Raw genomic sequence first — 21047 nt, 5'->3', positions numbered from 1 at the left:
CCAGAGGCATGCCAACACATGTATGAAGAACACACCCAAAGAAGCTAAGGTTTTGAGACCTTTTGATAGAAGTCACTCTTCAGGTCCCACACTAACCCTGAGTGGTTCATGTAAGGAGCAGAATGAAAGCAGCAGGACAAAGGCTTTGAAAACTGAACTGGTGCTGGAGCTGACAAGGCCCAGGACACAAACACTGAGAACTTGCGGTTCTCATGAACCTAACCATGCTCATCACCTGCTTTCATTAAAAAAATAAAGTCAACATTTCCCTGAGAAGATACAAATTTATTTTACCTACACAGAATCAGGAAAATCTGACCAATTCTCAAAGAAAAAGACCAGAAGAGATGCCAATCTTGAGATTATCCAGATGTGAGAATTATCAAACAAAAATGTTAAGGCAGCTATTTTCATCCATCCTCCCCAGGGTAAAAGTATACACTTATAAAGACAGGAAACACAGAAGTTCTCAGAAGTACAAAGTAAAAAGAACCAAATGTAAACTTAACAAGTGGGAAAATTTTAGGGGAAAAATGATTTGACAAGTTTAGACAAAGGAAAGTAAATACTGAATAACGGATTCCCCAAATAAGAAAATAACACAAATAGATAAGAAATAAATCTAATCTTAATAAAAGAAAATTTTCCTGACATTTTGCATCTTTAGCACTGAATAGTAATGGGGGGCAGGGGGAACCATCAACGCAAAACCTAGAGATCTCTAACTAAAATGCTTTCATCCTTATTCTATCTCCTCCTGGGTGCCTCTGAAAGCTCTCATGATTCATCTTTGAAAAATACTCTATCATTTGTAGGATATACAATTTTTAAGAATGCTGGACTGCAAGTGAAGACCTCTGATTCCAGTCTTGGTTCTCTAACTATGACAAAATACGTAAAGTGGCATCACTCCTCTAGGCTCTAATTCCTTCTTTTTAAAAGCAGGACCTACTTAGTGAGTGAGGACAACTTATTTAGCTTTATAATATAGAAGGATTGTTAGAGTAGGCAGTTAGTTAGGTTCTAACAGGATACCTAGAAGCCAGCAACCCGGAAGTCATCTCTGGCTATGGGGAAAGTCAGAGGCCTGGCGGGCAGCAAGCACTCTACATCAAGCCTCATCAAACTGGACAGGCGGAAGACAGCAGATGCTATGACAGAAAAACCCGACCAAATCAAGAAGAAAACTCTAAACACCCTGCATCCCTGACCCAGGTAATGAATATTCCACCCCCAGTTAACAGCCCCTTAACAGCCCTCAGTAAAAGACAGAGGCCCAATCCCCATGTGCTCCAACTTCCCTCACCCTAGCTCACATCTCCAAACTGTACTTTCACTCTAATAAACTTCCTCGCTTCTGTGAGCTTCTGTCACAGTGTCATGCATCTGTCCTTGAATTCTTTCTTGTGACAAGACCAGGAACTTCTGGTGACACCTACTGGACAGGCTGGGTCTCCCCCAGTTCACCTGGCAACACTATGATCTAATTTTAGGAATGCTCTGAGGGTCACGCCTGTTTCCTCAGATCTTAGCATTAGCCAAGTTCTTCACTGCTCTCATTACTTGTTTCTGACACATAAGGAGAACCTATGGTCAGGTAGCTGTGACTGGTAAGTTCTAGGGCAACCCAGTTAACAGATATACAAGGCAAGCCACAATGCACACCACATTATGTAATTCTAAATTTTCTAGGAGCCACATGGAAAATTTAAGGAGAAACAGGTGGCAGTTATTCTAATAATATATTTAATTTAACCCAATATATATAACCAAAATGTGATCATTTCTTGTAATAAGTATTTTAAAATCACGATTTTATCTTGTCTTAAAAATCCACAATGCATTTTATATTTACAGCACATCTCAACTACGACTAGTCATATTTCAAGTGCTCGAAAGCCACATATTATTAGTGGCTACCGCAAACAACTATATACTGCAGGTTCAGATGTGGAGGTGGGAAGAGGAGGAGGACACAATAGCAAACAAGGGCCAAGGTGTCTCAATGAGTCATCCTGTACACACACACACACACACACACACCCCAGATTGCTGATGGTAAAGAGGTCATCCCCACATAGCAGACAGATCAGAGAAAGTTTGTTTTTGAAATAAACTTCCATCTCTAGTACAGGTAGAACCCACTACAAAAGGAAAAAAAACAGGTAGGTAATGACTTACATATCATTTCCAAATGCCTGAATTTAAAGTATTTATTTTGGGGTGCCTGGGTGGCTCAATAGGTTAAGTGTCCTACTTCAACTCAGGTCATGATCTTGCAGTCTGAGTTTGAGCCCCCGAGCCGGGCTCTGTGTTGACAGCTCAGAGCCTGGAGCCTGCTTCAGATTCTGGGTCTCCTTCTCTCTCTGCCCCTCCCCCGCTCACTGTGTGTGTGTGTGTGTGTGTGTGTGTGTGTGTGTGTGTGTAAAAAATAATAAACATTAAAAATAACTTTTTAATCGAGTATTTTTATGAAAGCCATTGTTTATTTTATCCTATCCACAGTTGCACCATCACGTAGGGACTATACTAAAAGGCATCATAAAACAATTAAATGATTTTAAAGATGTGACACAAAATTTACTTCAAAAGTCCACAATATTCAAATCAAATGCTTTACTGTGACCTGGTTTCTGAAACTGACGCTAAAGTATCAAATCCCTCCTTTGAATGAAAATTAAAAAAACCTTAAGTGAATTTATGAATACTGAAACCTCTATATTTTTTAAATGGATATAATTTCTTTTGCTTTGAAGAACAGCATAACAATTTTATTCCTTAAATGTTCCTCATGCAAAATAAAGGAGAAGTGATCTTTGTGAGAACCTAGGGTCCCACCCCAGTCCCATCTCACCATGGTTCCAACCTCTGTATTGATACAGTAGTACAGACACTCTTAGGAAAGGACAGAACTGTGGGAACGAGATATGGTTCAGAGCAATCTCTACGATTTATTATCTAGGTGATTATAAACAGGAATAAAGTACATGACAGAGTTATTAAAAACCTCACAGTTACAGAGACTTAAGTAAGATATTTATACTCTATCACAAAACATTTACTCATTTGATTTTATTTACTTTATTATCAAAGAACTTTTAAATTAATCAAATGTCTGGTGTCTCCAAATACTCTACACATTTGAAGTATTTCTATGTAATCTATTCTAAATTCACAAACCCTTATGTTCTAAGTCATTTTTTAAAAGTGTCAGATTATAATAACCTCAAATGATCCCACTGGAATGATCTGACTGGAAACAAATAATATCACGAAATAAGAGCATTAGCATCCTTTTTATTTTTTTAAAGATCTTGCTTATCGGAGCAAATGGTAATCACAGGAAAGAGAGAAAGTCACTGTAGAGAATCTCTGTGCCAATGAACCAGAGGAAAACAATCAGAAGATATGACTGAAAGTAACTGGCTTAAAGAAGGGAGAACATGAGAAGGAAATAAATAGTAGCCATTAAAAGCAGAAATTCCTATCTTTTACATACCAAACTTTACTATATTAATTTCCTTTTGGAGAAAAAAAATAAAATTTAAATAACAAAAAAAGTATTACTATCCACTGGAAAGATGGATTGATAAAAGGAAGGAAGAATGGGGAAAAAATAAAGAAACTCCTACTGGCTTCAGTATATCCAGAAATTTGCAATGGCCTATAGTTTCAAATGTTACGGCTGTACTGCTAATATTAAAGCATGTAGTCCAGCCCTGAATGTGTTAGAACCTAGTAAGACTAAATTTAACACAGTACGGAGAGTGTAAAAAGTTTGAAATACTTAAAAAATAAGGCCAGAAAACAAGTGGAGATAGGACCCCCCCCCTTTTTTTTGAGTGAGAGGGAGACAGACAGACAGACAGACAGACAGAAATCCAAGCACCAGAGAGACAGGGATATGGGGCTTGATCCCATGACCCTGGGATCATGACCTGAGCCTAAATCAAGAGTTGAAGTTCAACCAACTGAGCTACCCAGGGGCTCCAAGGACACTTTTTGTTTTAACATTTTTCCATTAAACAGTCATTCTCTACCTCTACATAAGTTTTACATTCTTGCTCTCACTCTATTCTGGGTTCCTCGAGATAAGAAGAGAGCTATATTTTGTTTCTGGCTACATGGGGCCCATATTAAAACCTAGGGAACTGATGCCAAAATTATGTAAAACATGAAAATAAATTTTTAAATAACAATAGCAACCCACCATAACAAGTTCTACCATTTAATGTAAGACCTAAATCTATGTAAGAATTCAAGCTTTCTTTGACTTTCAAATGATAGATAACACAATCTTTCAGATTCCATTTTAGTTACAGAAGCCTCACATCAAAGAACAATCATCCAATGGTAAGATACAGGGGATTAAGTAAATATAAATCCAACGTGTATGTGGTCTGCTTTTTTGAGTTTATCTTTTGTTTTTTAATAAAAGATAAACCATACATTTTCAGAGACAACTGTTCAGACATATACAATGACATAATCCCTTTTGAAAGAAACTGAGCCTGTAGATGTTTTCACCTTCATCCATTAAAGGGGGAAAAAAACCCTCAAGAGTAAGAGTTTTTCAATGTAACCATTTTACTATTGATGTGAAAATTAATTCTCCAGAGGCATAAATTCTCAACCAAAAAGAAAATGAATACTTTATACAATGCCATCTATATAGTAATGTCATTCATCCTTCACATTTAATAATACTACTTCAAAATCACATGACAGTGAAAGATGATAAATGACAATGAATAGAACAAGTCAATTCACAGATGATATAATTAAAAAGTAGGTAGTAGGGGCACCTGGCTGGCTCAAGTGGTTAACTGTCCTACTCTTCGTTTTGGCTCAGGTCATGATCTCACAGTTGGTGAGTTGCAGCCCTACGATGGGGCTTTGCACTGACAGTATGGAGCCTGCTTGGAATTTCTCTCTCTCAAAATAAATAAATAAACTAAAAAAAAAAAAAAAAAAAAAAAAAAAGTAGGTAGTAAAAGGGATCAGATCACTGGTTTCTCAAAACACACCACCTGAATGATTCCACCTCTAGGAAGGGTCACAACTCTTTGGGGCCTCATCCTCAGTCTAGCAAGCCGTAACTTACTTTCATCAGTTCTTTGAGGATAATCTAGTTTTGAAAGAATAGATGTTAACAAAATACACTAGAGCAATTTATGAATGAGAAGAATGATTCACTAATTGACACTGAGAATGTAACTGCAGACTGGAATACTCACTGACGCAACACAGTTGGCAGCGCTCAGCCCACATCCCCTCACCGCTGAACTTTCCATAGGAACTAGACAGCTTTTTCCACCAATACCTACCAGTCATCTCCGGCCAGAGGTTAGGTCAGGGAGAAGCTGCTGAGGAGGTGATGACCTGCCCACCCTGAAAGCATAACTCAACTAATATGGAATGGGAGCTGGTAGACCAATCACTTCCGCCTCACTGACCCTTGAGTGAAATAATTCAGAGGCATGTTCTACTCTATCTCCCACAAGTCCCTAACATGATTTGAGCCCCAATTGCCCACAACAGTAACCTACTCGTTAAGGCATCCCTACTGGCCTCTTTATCTTTTCTTACTTCCCCACTACTCCGCCACACCAACAGGAACTTTCTGGGTTCACTTTTCAAATAAAATGTTCATTTCAAGGGTCCAATTCCACGGAATTCAAAGATAAGACACAACTGGTCAGCTTAGTTCTTCTCTTAGCAAAAAATATTATTGTTAAACCAAATTAATTTTTACACGTTGTGAGACAGCTATGTAATCAGAGCAAGAGAAAACAAGAGGTCTGAGGGACTGGTCAAAAAAGTTGACAGAGGGGCGCCTGGGTGGCTCAGTCGTTTAAGCGTCAGACCTCGGCTCAGGTCATGATTTCACGGTTCATGGGTTTGAACCCCGCTTCAGGCTCTGTGCTGACAGCTAGCTCCGAGCCTGGAGCCTGTTTCAAATTCTGTGTCTCCCTCTCTCTGACCGTCCCCTGTTCATGCTGTCTGTCTCTCTCTCAGAATTAAAAAAAAGAAAAACATTAATTTTTTTTTTTTTAAAGTCAACAGATTTCCTTGGGAATAAGAATCTATCTTTTGAACAGTTCAAAGAAAAAAACACACAAATAGATCTAAAATACATGAAAAGATACAAATGAGATACCAAGGACTACTACAAAGTTATTAAAAAGCAGGCAGGCTAACTCTATACAGCGCTTTAAGATTGTCTCCAGTTTACATATATACATGGGTTTGTTTATATATACTTAAATAGTAATATAGTTAAAACTGGTTACTTATAAAGGGAGAAATAAAAATGTACCTTATTTAGAAGTACATAAATGATTTATTTATAATTATAAACCAAAACTAAATCAAAACATTTAAATCCTGAATGCTAAAAAAAAAATGAAACAAACGGACCTGACTATATAACAAGATGGCAGAAAAATCATACAAATGGATTTACTTCAAGTACTATAAAACAGAATACTTAAGACTGTAAACCTCAGCAGGACACAGGCCCAAAAAGCCGTTTTTAGTAATCATATTGGTGATACTGGTATAAAGATGTAACATATATAAGACCAAAAACATCCTACGTAATACGTCTCTATGTATTTTATATATTTACATATTTCACTTATAGATTTTATAATAACATGTTATATTACATTTATATTTAACCTAATATGATACATATATGAAAGAAAAAGAAATTTATGTAAAAGCCAACTGAGATAGCCTCCTTTGAGCATCATCATCATAAGAGTAAAAATGACAAGGCAATAAACACAAAATATTTAAAGATAAAAGATCAGTGATACTTAAAAAAAAAAAAAAGAATCTTCATTGGTCTACTTTTCCAAGACTCTAGGAAACAACTCAAATACTTTGAAAATTGGTAAATAAAGGAAAGAATCAAGTAATCAGCCTTTCCTGTGCAAACTGTGCTGCAGAGTGACCAAGCATCTGATGAGGGAAGTTTCTCTTTACAGAGATATTACAGATCATAAATAAAGTCTTGATACAAATAGGATATCAACATTTTGCATGTTGCATAGAAATAAGAGATCTATGCAGTGATCAACAGTCACCTAATCTCACAGAGACAACTAAAACACATAACTCTTCTTGGAGTCCTTAGCACATCCTCACCCTAACAGCCCAAAATAAAGCAAGAAAAACCTGAATTAGATTAAGCTCTTGGATATAACTACTGATTTATAAAATAGCACAAGGAAAAGAGAGGCATTTTACTATAGGGATGCAATTTAAAAAACAGGGGCACCTGGGTGGCTCATTCAGTTGGGCATCTGACTTCAGCTCAGGTCATGATCTTGCAATCTGTGGGTTTGAGCCCTGCATCGGGCTCTGTGCTGACAGCTAGCTAAGAGCCTGGAGCCTGCTTTGGAGTCTCTGTCTTCTCTCTCTGCCCCTCCCCAACTTGCACTCTGTCTCTCTCTCAAAAGTAAATAAACATTAAAAATTAATAATAATAATAATAATAAACACAGATTGAGGAAACCTTATATGGCAAGTAAGTTAAAAGGGAAAAACTATAATAAATAAAGAGGCAGGAGAGTTAAGATGTATATACCAACCAAAACTAATATATAGATTTTGTAATGACTCTGTAGAAACATTATTTATGAGCAAATGAGGAACATTTAAATTAAATGGCTATTTAATGATATTAAGAAATTACTGTCATCGCTTCATGCATTAAAATGTCCACTATCCAAAAAAAAAAAAAAAAAAAAAAAAGAACACCACAGAAAATATCACAGGTGTTAGAAAGAATGTAGAGAATGTACAGAAAGAAATCAGAACACGTGTGCACTTTTGGTGGGAATAGAAAATGGTGCAGCCACTCTGGAAAACACTATGGAGATTCCCATAAGATCCAGCAATCTCATTTCTGGGTATACCCAGAAATGAAAGCAGGATCTTGAAGAGATATTTGCATACCTATTCATTGCAGCATTATTCACAAGAGCCAAAGATGGAAGCAACCTAAGTGTTGACTAATGAATAAATAAAATATGGTATAAGCATACAGTGGAATATTCAACCTTTAAAATGAAAGAAATCCTGTCACATGCTACATGCCACAAGACTGATAAGCCTAGAGGACATTATGCTAAGTAAGCCAGTCACAAAAGACAAATACCATATGATTCCACTTACACTAAGTATAAAGTATCTAAAGTAGTCAAACTCATAAAACCAAAAAGGAAAATAGTTGTTGCCAGCTGCAGATAAGAGGGAGAAATGGAAAGTTTTCTGTTCAATGGTTATCAGTTTCAATCCGTTTGAGTTTTGCAAGATGAAAAAGTTCTAGAGATCTGTTGTACAACAATGTGAATATCATTAACACTACACTTAAGTGTACTAACTACACACTTAAAAATGCTTAAGATGACAAATTTTATGCTTTTTACTACAATTTTTCAAAAGTATATTTAAATCCCTTTTCAAATAAAAAATGAAATTACCAATTTTTAAAGTGTGATAAATTGTATTGTAGGCGTGTGTGTGTGTGTATTCACTCACAGGTATAAAATATATATATATTTTTAAACAATCCCTATCTTACATAGCTACATACTAAATAAAATATCTAAGAACGAAATCATGTGATACATGTGCTGACTGCAAAATAACTGGGGGTATGGGGGAGGGGGTGAAAGAGACATGGAAACGAGGTGCTTAAAGATGAAAAAAAATTTCTGACTAGTGCAGCTGAGTGAAAGTTCATTATGTGATCCTATCTTTCAGAGTATGTCTGAAAATGTGCACAAAAGTTAAAATAATAATACATACTTGATGGCCAACGGATTCTATTAATAAATACAACGAGATCCACATTTACTTAGGAAAGTAGCTATAAACCATGATGACGTAAGGTACAAGTAGAGATAAAATAAACTATACCTAGCCAAGTGAAGAATAAGCATTAAAGAATATTACAAATACCTTATCTTTATTTATATCAAAAACAAACTTGAGGGTGAGGGTGGGGTGGTAGAGGTAAGGTATACATTCCCACAAAGCATTCCTTTATGGCATTTTCAGTAAAAAAATGTAAGATACTACATAGCATAGGTTTAACTCAAAACATGGGCATTTCTCAAGTTCATGAGAAAACCACCACTGAACCAATACCTATAAACTTATTAGCACATCATGCAAATATGTACAAATGGCTGTCATGTCCTCAGCTAGACTATAAGGAAGTTTGTTATAATCCTGGCCTTTTACTAACACATTTTTAGAACTAACATAAATTTCTATGATCATGACTTAAAAATGATTTAAGGAACTCTCAATAAAATTGGTAAATGTGCTGGAAATAATCTGATTTGAAAGACAGTCTAAGAGCTGTTCCAAAATCAAAACATGCAGTCGTGAGGAACACACTGAAAAATTCACTTGAAGATAGGCACTTAGAAGAGATAGCCAGTTACACAGCACCTGTACCTCACATACAGGCCTGCACAATGGATTCTCAAGGGGGACATGCCACAAATAGTTAAGACTCACTCCAAATGTGAACTTCAAACATAAAGCCAAGGACAGGTAATCCAATTGATGGAGCTGATTTACCAGAGAGCTGTCTCTTACATGAGAAACTGTAATGCTTCAGAGGAAAACAGCAGATTTTAACCATGGTTAATGAGACACCTGAGGACTCTAAAGAACCCAGCAAGTGTCTCCTAAACTAATGAAGAACTCATGTCATCGTGCTAAGACAGGCCACACAAAAAATTCTCTCTCAGCAGTTAATGGGGAATGTTGAAGAAACTAAGAGGGGGAAAAGGGAGAAGAAATTCTCCTCTTATCAACACACTGACCAGTCCATCTTTAAAATGAATCACTTCCTAGGAATTTGTTCACAGATAACTCATCTCACCCATTATTCTGGTTCTAGTTAATTTTAATAGCTTTTATTTCAGACTGATATATCTACAGTTCCCATCAAGTTCTATAAGGCTTTTTCAGTTTCTATAGCTATTTGATTTAATGTTTAAAATAAAAAATGTGATTAAGTAAAAACAATCAAATTTTTTAATAATGTACTACAGAAAATATTCTGAAATTTATTATTAAGTAATAGAATTCTCCTATTTATTGAATTCTAAAATACGTACCAATACCACTTAGGTAAAGAATTACTTTTTTTAAGGGAGAATCATTCTGATTTTAGTTAACAGTAATGAGATCACTTAGCCTACAGTTAGAATAAACTTTAGAAATTTAGTCAAATTCTATCACTTAATTACAAGAGAGTTCTTGCCAAAAGTCATCCAAGACATATTAAGAAAACAGAGCTATCTCAACACCTACAGATGCCTTTTCTGTATAATACAGTTCACAGATATTTATTCCACACACAGAGAAAGGTTTCTAAATGATCTTTTGAAATAATGAGGATGGTTCTCTTGAAAATCATTCACTCACTAAAAACGGACAGAATATTAGTCATTTAACTGTCCATTAACTACAAATACTAAAATAAATGCAATATGCAAAAAGACTGTTTAACAATTCTATTCTGTTGTTAAAATACAAGATCATCGCTATATAATAATAGTTTTCATCTTGATAACCACAGCAAAGTGGTTATAAAATCTACAGATAATGGAAATCTCCAAAGTAAGGTATTTTTTAACTAAAAAAAATATACCTTACATATATTTTTTAAAACATTTCTTTACTCTGGGAACACAGATATATTTTGTCAACATGTAAGAAACTGTAAATATTCTTAAGAGACACTTACAAGTAGGAAAATAATAAAAAGACCCATTAAAACGCTCTAACATTCGGAGGGGGAGGAATTCTTACCATTGGCAGTGCATTGATGTAGGGATGTGCAATTGAATATCCGGTACCGCCAATCACAAGTTGCTGCTGCTAAGAAAAAGGAAAGTAAAATATTCAGTGTGCCCTAAAACAAATTCAGTTTAAGAGATTTCCCACACCAAATTTTCATGCTGTCAAATTATTCTTATTTACATCTGTAAGGTCCCTGCCACCAGTGATTATCCTTCTCCCCCTAAACAACTATTATCTTATATAAGCAACAGCAGCAACTTTTGGGTAGTAAGTGGCAGGCACTGAATCTTTACAACAGTCCTAAAAGGTTGACACAATGAACAAAAGGAAGACTGAAAGAGATGAATTTGCACAAAGTGTACACTCACCCCCATTCAACTTAACTTGTGCAAATATTACTGCAATAGGGTCCAGTATAGTATGTTCATAATCTGTGATCATGAGCCATAAAGACTGGTATCAACTTGTCTTCTATGTATTATTTAATAATAAAAACAAATGCATGATTGCTTTCGAAACAATTTCAATCAAAACTTTAAATTAAAGTTTAATCTCTTCAGAGTTTACATTTTACAGTTTACCCAGCCATCTCAATTGCTAAGTCATAGCACATTATTTTCTGTGACCCTTCTGTGTAAATATACAAGTTGTTTTTCAGACGCCCTGTCAAAGTGGTGGCTCTCAGGTCTAACGCTGACCAGTGCAGATTCCACCACATGCTGGAATACAATTTTATGTAAGAAGGCAAGTCGATGCCACAGAAAGGAATGCAGAAGCTTTTCCTCCTACACCAAACCAGTGAATTAAGTCAGTAAACACTAAAAAAATAACTAAGCAAATACACTGAATACCTGCAGAAAGAATGTAACCCCTTTAAGTTTGCTCCTCTCTGATCTTATCTTTAATTGACTAGAACTCTCATTTGTGCTGCCAACTCCACGGCCAATCTAAACAACTTTAGGGCTACTAAATTAACTTTCAGGTAGTGAAGTTATAATATCTAGGAATTAAGATAAGATTTATTAAACATGGCACCCACTTACTGAAATTATAGACAGTTACATCAACATACATTATCACATCAGCCTCTGGTGCTTCAAGACATCGGAGTGGGCACTAAGGTCTTTTGGCAGGAGACACTTGTGAACCAGCTGGTAGATCCTTTCTAGTACCTACTGGAGAAATCTTCTACAGACATCATAACTGAATCCAAAAAAAAACTAGATTACTGCTAGACTGTTTACCTGAGGGTCATTTGCTATGAACATCAATCGTTTTATCATAAAGTGTTCATCAATTTTTGAGCTACAAGCTATATAGGGCTTCTTGTTATCTAAAAACTGACAGAACACCCTTATCAGAGAATACTTTGGGCATACATCCATTCCAGTTATTTATAAATAATTAACATGTATTATTGAATTACATACTTTATGTTTATTTATTTTGAGAGAGAGAGGGAGAGGGAGAGAGAGAGGGAGGGAGGTAGTGTGTATGTGCGTGTACGCATGGCAAGTGAACAGTGGAGGGGTAGAGACAGAGGGAGACAGAGAATCCCAAGCAATCTCTGTGCTGTTCAACACATAGCCCAATGTGGGGCTTGAACTCACAACAGTGAGATCATGACCTGAGCTGAGATCAAGAGTAGGATGTTTAAACAACTGAGTCATCCAGGCAACCCTAAATTATATGTTATATTCTGTTTAAAAACAGAAGGAACAAAGATGTACGCCTACATGTCCAATATCTTTCTTGATAATCTCTTATAGGCTTAACCATCTTCTGAAATAATTAAAGCATGGTAGGTAAAAAAAAAAAAAAAAAAAGTTAATTCTAGTAGTTTAACTATCAGCACTACCATTTTCTTCTTCCCTATTCTTATTCACATTTCTTATATTAAGGTTTTTTACAAGAATCTTTGAATTATTTGTTTGTTTTGCAGGGTTCAGTGGAAATTACTCCCTAAATCTACATCATCAAACACAAGTAAACTTACAATAGTAAGCTCAGCCTCGTGGCAACTCCCAGAAACAAAGCCAATGACTGGGAGTGCCACAGCTGCCTTGTGGAGCCCCCTTTATGCACCACTTTAGCAAGTACTTTCTGACATCAGGGCTGAATAAGGGTGCAAATTTAACCCCTATGTTAAATATTAGTAACATTTAATTTTTTAAATTTATAACAAACATAAATAGACTACCCCAATGGATACTGGTTTTCCCTACCAGGGGGTGTACACACATACCACACACAAACTCATACAAACTGATCTACCTTTGGAAAATACTAAATTAGATCATTCCAGGATTATAAAAATCTAATGTATATTTAAGATAATTTGACAGAATGTATATTAAACTGATTTGTACCAAAGTAATTCAAGCTGTCCAAAAAACCCAAAAAGTGCACCCTTTACACCTGCCTTTGTAGTCACACTTGCCCAGATGCTTGAGTGGCTCAGTCAGTTGTGTCCCGACTCCTGGTTTCTGCCCTGGTCACAATCTCACAGTTTGTGAGTTTGAGTCCTGTGTTGGGATCTATACTCAAGAGTGTGGAGCATGCTTGAGATCCTCTCTTCCTCCCTCCCTCCCTCTCTATCTCTGCCCTTCCCCTGCTCACTCGCTCTCAAAAATAAATAAATAAACATATAATCACACTTGTCCAACATCCTTACTCTCACCAGCACATCACAGGTCTCTATTTCCGCATACCTTGGCTGCCATGACATTACTCCTCCTCTACCAGGAATTTCCTTCTACTAGGTGGTTTTGGCCACTAAGTGAGCCCATCTCTTTCAAGGTTCAAGCCCAAATCAGCTTCCTCTCTTGATTACTCATACTACTACTCAAGGAGATTAAAAATGAGCCTCCTTTATTACAGCCATGTAGTGCCTTACTATCAAGCATCATATTATCCATATATAATGTGGGAATAGGTACATCCGTATTTGAAAGTAAAACAGTAGAAACTGTACTATAGCACAAATAAATAATACTGTTAAGAACTTAACCGTAGATTTTTATTCTAAAAATATCTAGGAGATCCCAGCTATAACCAGTAATTTCAGTACCACTTCCAGGAAGTGGCAAATAAAAGCTGATTATTTTGCCACTTAAGGAAGACTCAAGAGCATGTGATCAATCACATTATAAAATTAGTGTAAAACTACCAACTATTTTTGTATACTACATAAACTAAACCCATTTGCTTTACTTCTTGTAATGAAATAAATATTTGCAGGTTTTGGTTTTGTATCCAAATAAAAAGCTTTGCTTTTATAATCTATATTTCAGAACATTTTACCTGAAATAAATGAGTATTAATTTTAGAAAAGGCTTTCAACACAAAATATAGACACTGCTAGGGCGCCTGGATGGCTCACTTTGGTGAGCGTCCGACTCTTGACTTTGGCTCAGGTCATGATCTCAGTCAGGGTCATGGAATACAGCTCCAGGTCAGGCTCTGCGTTGAGCATGGAGAACATTTAGGATTGTTTTTCTCTCTCCTCTGCCTCTTCCCCAATCACGGTCTCTCTCTGAAAAGAAAAGGAAGGAAGGAAGGGAGGGAGGGAGGGAGGGAGGGAGGAAGGTCTCTCTCTCAAAAGAAATAAACAGGAAGGAAGGAAAGAAAGGAAAGGAAGGAAAGAAAAGAAATGGACACTGCTACTCAGTAGATCTCTCCTAAAATCTACCTATATATAATTAGAATTTTTTTTAAGATGTAAAAATCCTTTAAAATAGCACAACAGTATATTTTGACTGATCTTCAAAATTAATGCCCTGCAGTCTCTAGAAGTAAATTTACCTGATTTACAGATTTCTTAAAAAGCTAATGGATTATGGGTTCCCTCCCTAGGGAAAGGTACAAGCAAAACAAAAATTTGCTTATAATTTAAAGTAGCAACATAATCTAATCTGTAACCTCATAGCCAGAAACAAATTCAAGAAATTGTACCTGGTATCCTTAACAAGCAGAAATTAACAAATGAATTTATAATTTTGCAGAATTTGGGAAAAATCAGCCCAAGAAGTAAAAGAAAAAGGTAACAAACAATCTGCTTAGAAAGATTTTAAGTTTATTGAGGGAGAGTTAAGGAAAGAGTGCAGGGGGGGCACAGGGGGTTAGGGCAGATAAAGTGGAGGCAGGGGCTGGGGAGAGGGAATCCCAAATTACACTGACGATGCAGAGCCTGATGTGGGCCTCAAACTAACAAACTACAAGATCATGACCTGAGCCGAAGTTGGACACTGAACCCACCAAGCCACCCAGGTGCCCCAAGAAAGATTTTTATTAAGTTTTATTAAAGGACTTAACAAGAGCCACAGATAAAGTACAAATTAAACTGTTTAGTACATGACTGAAAACACAACAAATGAATGGTGATTATCTGCAACTGGAAACAGAAAAAGAAATATACTTGTAAAACAAGGTGTTTCAACTGAATCTTCTCAATTCCACTGATCTATTTCACAAAAGACTTAATTAGTTGTCTTCCACCACATGGCAATTTCTAGTAACATACTAAGCATTCATCAAGGCCTGTAAGCATCTAGAGGTCTGCACCGCTCCTCTTCCCATTCTCATTTCCCACCCTGTCACATACACAGGTAATATTCAAGGCACCCAGACAATTAAGCAAGGGAGAGGGGAGGAGATGAAACAAGAGGACTATCTAAGGAAGCCAACCCAGAGAGGAGACTGAAAGACAGAATGTCCATATCAAACAGTTCTGCCATCACTGGCTCTAATTTTCTACTTCTCTTCGTTGATTAGGTGACTCAGGAAAAAAATGAATTTTTTTTTTAATTTTTTTAATGTTTTTATTTATTTCTGAGAGAGAGAGAGAGAGAGAGAGCGTGAGCAGGGGAGGGTCAGAGAGAGAGGGAGTCACAGACTCTGAAACAGGCTCCAGGCTCTGAGCTGGCTGTCAGCACAGAGCCCGACGCAGGGCTCAACCCACGAACCGCGAGATCATGACCTAAGTGAAAGTCGGATGCTTAACCGACTAAGCCACCCAGGCGCCCCAGGAAAAAATGAATTTAAAAGCTGTGTGTTATGATCCCGATTTCCTAAAAATTAGATACACTCAGTACCACAAACCCACATTAATTAACAATTTAAACATGCACTGGTATCTAATCATGCTACTATTACTTCAGGTAATTCATTGGTAGCATTTTATATTAAATTTACATGAAAAAAATTACTGGGCAAGAATAAGACAAAGAGCTATCACATACCCTGAGATCTGCCTGTCAGAGAGTAAGCAATGCTATTAAAGACAATAAAAACTAGAAATTCTCTTTATAGTAAACCACACTGTTTTTAAGATTAAAGTTTGGTTAGGCAGTTTTGAATGTTAATGAAAGTTAAATTTATTTTTTAGGCACTACAATCTACCCATCAAAAGTTTCCAGTTCACTAACTTTAAAATGCTAAGAGAAGCTGAACATGAATGAGAAGAGGCTTAGACTCAAACTTGAGTTATGATACTCAAAAGATGGTATCAAAATATATGGACAGACATTATCAGCTACTTTAAAAATAAAAGTGAATATATCAACAAAGTAAGTATAATTTCCTTTTCTAAACATATGTTACTAAATAAATGGTGCACTTTATAATTCATGATACCTTAGAAACATGACAAATCTGGGGGCGCCTGGGTGACTCGGTCAGTTAAGTGTCCAACTCTTGATTTTAGTTCAGGTCATGATCATGGAACCTGTTTGGGATTCTCTCTCTCTCACCCCATGGTCCTCCTCCACTTGTGTGCATGCCTGTGCATGCTCTCCCTCTCTCTCAATAAATAAATAAACTTAAAAGAAAAAAAAGAAATATGACAGATCTGACTTGTTTTCTTTTTAACACAAAGCTGATAACAGCACAACTTCGTATTTTTTAAGGAGAAAGAAGATGAAATAGGAATAGTATCAGGGTCTAATAAATAACAGGATGAAAAGGAAAACCAAACTTTGCCTAGTCCAAATTTGCCTATGATCACACACACAGGTAGCTACATAAGAACCCAGGCTCTTAAAAAGTTAGAAGAAAAAAACTGATTAGAATTCCTACATTTTATTAGGTTCCTCACTCTTCCCAAGGGTTGAATATTTGATTCATGATACCAAGAATCTGAACAGCTAATTAGGACAACACAAAAATCATTCTGCTGAACAATACATTCCCAGCAGAAATGAAAGGGTTCTGCCAGGGATACTGGGTCTTTGATTAACTGTGTCCTACAGAAATGCCCTTCCAGATTCTAACCTAATTGTGAGACACAGTGGGTCCCTCATTCAGATTTAATTGGTCTAGAGTAACAATATGCACCATCAGCTGCATGAAAAGGTCTCCCAGGTGATTCTAAGTGGGGACTGAGTGGTTAAAAACCACTGGACTCTGTGGCAGGAAAGGGCACAATGGGAGTTTTACTAGTCAGCTTCTAATAAATAATGCATTTTGGGGGAGCATGGAGGGATCACTTCTTTCAAATATCAGTACTGCAAAGTGAGTAGTTCTCAGAATTAGAGTGGGAACCACACTCTATCAAGTAAAAGTTCTATTAATTTGACTTCAAGATTAACAGTAAGGAACAAAAGATAAACTTAACCCTTCTCTCCAAAAACTTATTAGAAAAGGGAAGACAATAGTGAAAACATCTTAGAAAGAAACCCAGAAAAAGAACAAAACAGGGGAGTTACCATTAAAAAAGCACAAAAGGAACAATGCTGATACCTACATTTAGATAAAAAGACACAAAGCCTGAGACACAGCTATGTGTGACAAAACTGTTAGTAGGTAGAAATTACAGAAGGGTATGTTTTTCTGCTCAATATAATGGAAAACTGCCACACAAGTCAACTGAAGTCAAACAAAAGTCAAAGCCACACAAGTCAAAACCTGTCACTTAGCAAGATAGTTACTACAGTGGCACATGATGGCGGGGTGGGGATGGGGGTGTCATATGTGCCCCTGTCCAATTCCTTTCATCCTGGCATTCAAATGTGCTATCAGGGCCATCAGTAGCCTCTGTGGTACCTTTGTGCAAATGAAACTCTAGCAGGACAAAAAAGGCCATATTGTGGCACAGGGAGGTAACTTGACTTGAGGCTATGAAATGTAGTTATGCTAGCCCATCTAAGGCAAGTTAAACTCCTGGTGCCTATTTCCTCATATGGAAAATAAATTGTTGTTATGAGTTCAATAACTTGGTATTTATACAGTGCTCAAAAGTGCCTGGCATAGGAGTCATGTGCAATCATTTTTAAATAATACATATATGAAAAAGGAGCCCTTCCCTCTGAAAGGACACAGTTCCATGTAAGAGAAATGGCTTGGCTGACAGTGTGGCCTGGATGTCAGCACCCACTTGTCCCCTAGCCATGCATGCACTTCATGCAAGACACAAACTGCCCACTGGTATTCTGCTGGGCTATGGGCTACCATGACTCAAGAGTCCAGTTACACTAGGTCTTTCATAAGTTCATTTAACAGCATTACTACTCAGAATAATTAGTCTTTGATAAGACTTTTGAAGTAGAACAGATTTGGAGTGTGCCCAAACATGGTAGTTGTCCTGTGTGACCACACAGTGACAACACACCTTACAAACGTGACAACACAGGGCGACAAAATGAACACACTTGACCCTCTCAGTGAAGCAGAGTCTCACCATCACATGTGAAAACTAAACCTTCAACTTTCACTTTTTAAAGAAAGGGATAGGCTTAAAATTAAGAACATGCCAGCAGATAATTACTTAAATGAAAATTGTCATTCTGAAGTCTTGTAAGCACAAAGAGAAAAAATGCATGTGTTAAAATAGGTATTAGGTTCAGAATTTTAAAATGTTTTATTTCCATCTACTGCTAAAGGATGTAAGTCATTCTTGTGTCTTTACTAAGAGTTATTTCCTTACAGATTTTCACATGAAAAAACTCAAACTGCTTACATTGAGTTTATATTTTTTTTAATTGGTATAATCTAGATAGTACCAACAAATGCTTTGCCCTCAGTAAATTAAAACAAGCTTATTTAACTACCATGTTTCTACCAAAAAAAGAAAGTCAGAAATATGGTCCTTTAGGAAACCGGGGCTATCCTGAGGCATCTGGATGGCTCGGTCAGTTAACTGTCCAACTCTTGGACACGGTTATGAGTTTGAACCCCATGTTGGGCTCTGGGCTGACAGTGTAGAGTGTGCTTGGGATTCTCTCCCTCCCTCTCAAAAATATATAAACATTTTTTAAGATATATTTTTAAAAATCAAACTAACAGAAAGTTACCAAAAAGATAAAAATAAAAATCATGGGGCACCTGGCTGGCTCAGTTAAGCATCCAATGCTTGATTTCAGCTCAGGTCATGATCTCATGGTTCATGATTCGAGCCTTGCAACAGGCTCTGAAATGACAGCGCAGAGCCTGCTTGGCATTCTTTCTCTTTCCCTCTCTCTGTCCCTCCCCCACTTTGTGCTCGCACTCTCGCTCACACTCTCTCTCTCTCTCTCTCTCTCAAAATAAATAAATAAACTTGAAAAAATTATTCAAGCTTTCTCCACCAAAACTACCATTTAGTGGCAAAGAAATTTTCTAAGGCATTCAAATACTATCTTATGTGACACCAAATGAACAATGAGGTTTAATTTAAAAAGGACTGAAACTTCAGTATTTCTTTGTGATCTTCAGACACTTAGAAGACAGAAGTAAAATGGAAAGAACTACTCAGTTTAAAAGTTTAGCCCTTTCATATCATATCCATATAACCACAAGCATGTCCTCCTCTGTAAACTGAGGCTATTGTATAATGCTATACTCTGCAAAGAAAGTATATTAGATTGCCCAACAACAATTATGAACAGAGTTCAGTTTACTGTTTAAAAATTGAAAAATAAATAAAAGACTACGATTTAAAAACAAAAGCACCATGGGGCACCTGGGTGGCTCAGTCAGTAAGCGTCCACTCTGATTTTGGCTCAGATCATGATCTCACAGATTGTGAGATCCAGCCCCACATCGGGCTCTGCACTGTCATGACAGCAGAGCGCCTGCTTGGGATTCTCACTCTCCCTCTCTGCCTCTCCCCTGCTCACATGTGCACATGCTTTCTCTCACTCAAAAGAAACTATAAAAATAGGGGCGCCTGGGTGGCTCAGTCGGCTAAGCATCCGACTTCCACTCTGGTCATGATCTTTGTGGTTCCTGAGTCCAAGCTGCTCCAGACAGCTCAGAGCCTGGAGCCTGCTTCAGATTCTGTGTCTCCTTCATTCCCTGTACTTCTCCTGCTTGTACTCTCTCTCTCAAAAATAAACATTAAAAAATTTTTAAATAACAAAAACAAGAACACCAATCGTACTAAGTTCCTAAAGATGTTTTCACACAGCATGCTAATATATTAGCAGCTAATTCTAACTGCTTAATATAGTTTAAAAGGCCACAACAGGGTTAAGAAGAGCACAGTATTAAATGATTAAAAAAAAAAAAAACTTAAGTTCTAAGCAAAAATACAAAAAACAAACCTGTTTATGACTTAACCATGAGATTAAAAAATATCAACTGGAAGTATTAAAAATAAACAAGAAAGAAAGAACAATGAAAGCACAGAGTAACAGACTGGTCCTGGAAATGAATCCTCTTTACCACAGCAAATGAAAGCAGGAAAACATGTTAGCCATAAGTTTTGCCAAAACTAGCTAATGTTCATCAGGCAAAAAGTGAAAAGCTGGGGCACCTGGGAGGCTCAGTCCAACTTCAGCTCAGGTTATGATCTAATACTTCTTGCCTGCTTTGGATTCTGTGTCTCCCCCTGTCTCTGCCCCTCCCCCACTCATGCTGTGTGTGTGTCTCTCTCTCTCAAAAATAAACATTAAAAAAAATTTAAGTAGTAGGTGAGAAGTGAGTTATGCATATTTTAAAGTAAGAGAAAAATCAGCTTGTATTTTAGCTTTGACATGGTTGAATGATAACTGGACACCAAAAATCACTTGTATAAGATGAACTAAAATGTCACTGCCAAAGATATTTTCACATTTTTTAACAACTCTAAGTCATAATATAACTTACAAATAAACATAGAAAACAAGTAAACTGTATAGTTGCAATTATTTTTTAAATCAACTTCATAAACCATCTATAGACAGAAGTGCATTTAAAACAAAATGTCAGGGGTGCCTGGGTAGCTCAGTCAGTTAAGAATCCGACTTCTGCTC

At 36.7% G+C, this 21047-nt stretch overlaps 1 protein-coding gene across 1 annotated transcript in view; it reads right to left on the bottom strand.

Moving 5' to 3' along the window:
- The window catches only part of LOC120220111 (F-box-like/WD repeat-containing protein TBL1XR1), a 179136-nt gene that overhangs the window by 76922 nt on the left and 81167 nt on the right, over window positions 1-21047 (bottom strand). Inside the window, exon 2 of the mRNA XM_039217109.1 lies at window positions 10849-10917. The gene's annotated coding sequence lies outside the window, so the exon portion shown is untranslated. The remainder of the gene's footprint in view (window positions 1-10848; window positions 10918-21047) is intronic.

The sequence above is a fragment of the Hyaena hyaena genome, unplaced genomic scaffold (assembly GCF_003009895.1).
Source record: "Hyaena hyaena isolate Hyena2069 unplaced genomic scaffold, ASM300989v1 scaffold_671, whole genome shotgun sequence".
NCBI classification, from domain to species: Eukaryota; Metazoa; Chordata; class Mammalia; order Carnivora; family Hyaenidae; genus Hyaena; species Hyaena hyaena.
The sequence above is the reverse complement of the archived record's forward strand: the minus strand, read 5'-3'. Positions and strand labels throughout refer to the sequence as shown.